Source organism: Oncorhynchus keta, unplaced genomic scaffold (assembly GCF_023373465.1).
Source record: "Oncorhynchus keta strain PuntledgeMale-10-30-2019 unplaced genomic scaffold, Oket_V2 Un_contig_7328_pilon_pilon, whole genome shotgun sequence".
NCBI classification, from domain to species: domain Eukaryota; kingdom Metazoa; phylum Chordata; class Actinopteri; order Salmoniformes; family Salmonidae; genus Oncorhynchus; species Oncorhynchus keta.
The window spans coordinates 51,457-55,179 of NW_026289393.1; the positions used below are offsets into that span (position 1 = coordinate 51,457).

Here is a 3,723-nt window from a genome sequence, read left to right on the forward strand (position 1 = left end):
AACAGTGTTCTGGTTGTGTGGTGGAGACACAGGACACACAGACAGTAAACAGTGTTCTGGTTGTGTGGTGGAGACACAGGACACACAGACAGTAAACAGTGTTCTGGTTGTGTGGTGGAGACACAGGACACACAGACAGTAACCAGTGTTCTGGTTGTGTGGTGGAGACACAGGACACACAGACAGTAAACAGTGTTCTGGTTGTGTGGTGGAGACACAGGACACACAGACAGTAAACAGTGTGCTCCAGGCAGCAGTATATCTCTCTCCTCAAGCCCTCTCCTATAAACACACAGTGAGGAGGGATGCCCACTGATTATGAATTATAAACACACACACACACATAGAGCATCAACCCGGACGGTAGGGAACTATAGGAGAGATGCACACCGGTCATGATTTATATAGACTTCCACAAATTACAACCTAGAATGAAGAGCACATTATTGCAGAGAGAGAGAGAGAGAGAGAGAGATAGAGAGAGAGAGAGAGAGAATGAAAGACAGACAGACCTGAGACAGACAGAGAGAGGGAGAGAGAGAGAATGAAAGACAGACAGACCTGAGACAGACAGAGAGAGGGAGGTGAGTAATGTTGTATATCAGACATTTAAGTCATTTAGCAGACGCTCTTATCCAGAGCGACTTACAAATTGGTGCATTCACCTTATGACATCGAGTGGAACAGCCACTTTACAATAGTGCATCTAAATCTTTTAAGGGGGGTGAGAAGGATTACTTTATCAGGGTGTATATTGAGAAGCCAAGGCTATCTATGAACCTCCTCAGTTAGTTGTAGCCTCCTCCAGAGGACCAGGCTATCTATGAACCTCCCTCAGTTAGTTGTAGCCTCCTCCAGAGGACAAGGCTATCTATGAACCTCCCTCAGTTAGTTGTAGCCTCCTCCAGAGGACCAGGCTATCTATGAACCTCCCTCAGTTAGTTGTAGCCTCCTCCAGAGGACCAATCTATGAACCTCCCTCAGTTAGTTGTAACCTCCTCCAGAGGACCAGGCTATCTATGAACCTCCCTCAGTTAGTTGTAACCTCCTCCAGAGGACAAGGCTATCTATGAACCTCCCTCAGTTAGTTGTAACCTCCTCCAGAGGACCAGGCTATCTATGAATCTCCCTCAGTTAGCTGTAACCTCCTCCAGAGGACCAGGCTATCTATGAATCTCCCTCAGTTAGGTGTAGCCTCCTCCAGAGGACCAGGCTATCTATGAATCTCCCTCAGTTAGCTGTAACCTCCTCCAGAGGACCAGGCTATCTATGAATCTCCCTCAGTTGGCTATCTATGAATCTCCCTCAGTTAGTTGTAGCCTCCTCCAGAGGACCAGGCTATCTATGAACCTCCCTCAGTTAGCTGTTATCTCCTCCAGAGGACCAGGATATCTATGAACCTCCCTCAGTTAGTTGTAACCTCCTCCAGAGGACCAGGCTATCTATGAACCTCCCTCAGTTAGTTGTAACCTCCTCCAGAGGACCAGGCTATCTATGAACCTCCCTCAGTTAGCTGTTATCTCCTCCAGAGCTATCTATGGACCTCCCTAAGTTAGTCGTAGCCTCCTGCAGAATCAGAGAGCTAACAACCCATATTAGACTCATGTTTTACTCTGGTCGTCATAGTATTTTGTCTTTCACCTGACCCCTGACCTCTCTCCTCTGTGTTATCACTGAGAATGTTCCATCTGTTCTTTCTCCCACTGCAGGCATCTGGACTTCCCAGCTGACTGACAGACCCTGCAGTGTTGTCTTCCCTACCAGTAGACTGAATGGCCAGACCAGACCCTGCAGTGTTGTCTTCCCTACCAGTAGACTGAATGGCCAGACCAGACCCTGCAGTGTTGTCTTCCCTACCAGTAGACTGAATGACCAGACCAGACCAGGCAGTGTTGTCTTCCCTACCAGTAGACTGAATGACCAGACCAGACCAGGCAGTGGCAGTAGACTGAATGTCAGTGTTGTCCCTACCAGTAGACTGAATGACCAGACCAGACCAGGCAGTGTTGTCTTCCCTACCAGTAGACTGAATGGCCAGACCAGACCCTGCAGTGTTGTCTTCCCTACCAGTAGACTGAATGGCCAGACCAGACCCTGCAGTGTTGTCTTCCCTACCAGTAGACTGAATGACCAGACCAGACCAGGCAGTGCTCCCAGTGTATCTGGACCAGGGACTATTTGGCCTCAGTGACTGGACTCTGCAGTGTTACCATCAGTTTTGGACTATATCAACTGTATTCGGACTGACTGACCAGCTCCAGTGATCCTCCCTCCTTCCCTTCCAGGAGAAAACATGACCCCTCAGACCCTTTAAACTCAGACCCCTCCAACAGCCAGTCCACATGGACACCACCTCCACCCACTGGCAGCTAGGCATCCTGGGTAACGACAGTCTCAGCCTCCACCTCGACCGGCCGGGTTCCACTCTGACATCACCAAACATGTAGGAGTCCAGGCTGCTTTGATCACAGCGTATAGTCTGATCATCCTACTGGGTCTAGTAGGCAACGCCCTTGTCATCTACATGATCATCCGCTTACGGAACATGAGGACAGTCACTAACTTCTTCATAGCTAACCTGGCTTTGGCCGACCTGTTGGTGGATACGTTGTGTTTACCGTTCACACTGGTTTATACCTTGCTCGACGAGTGGAAGTTCGGCGCGGTGCTGTGTCACATGGTCCCGTTCGCCCAGGCGCTGAGCGTGCACGTATCGATCCTGACGCTGACCGTCATCGCTCTGGAGCGCTACAGGTGTATCGTGTTCCACCTGGGCCAGCGACTCACCTGGCGAAGCAGTTTGCTCATCGTGGCTCTCACCTGGACGCTGTCCTCCATGCTGGCCAGCCCGCTCGCCATCTTCAGAGAGTACCGTCAGGAGGAGATCCCGTCCATCAACCTGAGGATCTCAGTCTGCTATGAGAAGTGGCCTTACGGCAGCAGCAGAGACGGAGTCATTTACAGCCTGTCTATGTTACTGCTGCAGTATGTGCTGCCACTCTCCATCATCAGTTATGCCTACATCTGCATCTGGGTGAAGCTGAAGAACCACGTGAGTCCAGCGAGCCGCATCGACGCCATCCAGCGCAGGAAGAAGACCACCAAGATGCTGGTTATGGTGGTTGTAGTCTTCGCCACATGCTGGCTACCCTTCCACGTGTTTCAACTAGCCAGTGACCTAGACCTGGTGCTCAGCTTAAGACAATACAAGCTCATCTATACACTCTTCCACATCGTAGCCATGTGCTCCACCTTCGCCAACCCGCTCCTGTACGGCTGGATGAATAAGAACTACAGGAATGGGTTCCTCATGGTGTTCAGGTGTGAGGCTAAACCAGACAGTGTTCACCCTGAGGGATCCTTCAGGACCCGGTCACTAAGGAGGATGTCTCTGAACAGGAGGAACGGAGGACACCCTCCGACTGCCGTCTGATTGGTTGATTGATCTGCCGTCTGATTGGTTGATTGATCTGCCATCTGATTGAGGCTGCTGTATGGAGATATTAGCACCATTAGAAAGAGGAAGAATCTGAGGAGGACACCCTCCTACTGCCTCTGATTGGTCTGATTGGTTGATTGATCTCCTGTTTCTAGGGGAACCAGCACCCTAGGGCAAGAGATTGAGGCTGCTGTAGAGGGAAAAATATGGAGCCTCCTGTTTCTGTGAGGGAACCAGAACGCCCGTAGGGCAGGAGTCCATCTCCTGTTTCTGTAGAGGGAACC

General features: G+C 50.6%; 1 pseudogene; it reads left to right on the top strand.

The window, feature by feature from the left end:
• The first annotated feature begins 1,982 nt into the window (after positions 1–1,982).
• LOC127926294 (neuropeptide Y receptor type 2-like) lies at positions 1,983–3,522 on the top strand (annotated as a pseudogene).
• The last annotated feature ends 201 nt before the right edge of the window (positions 3,523–3,723 follow it).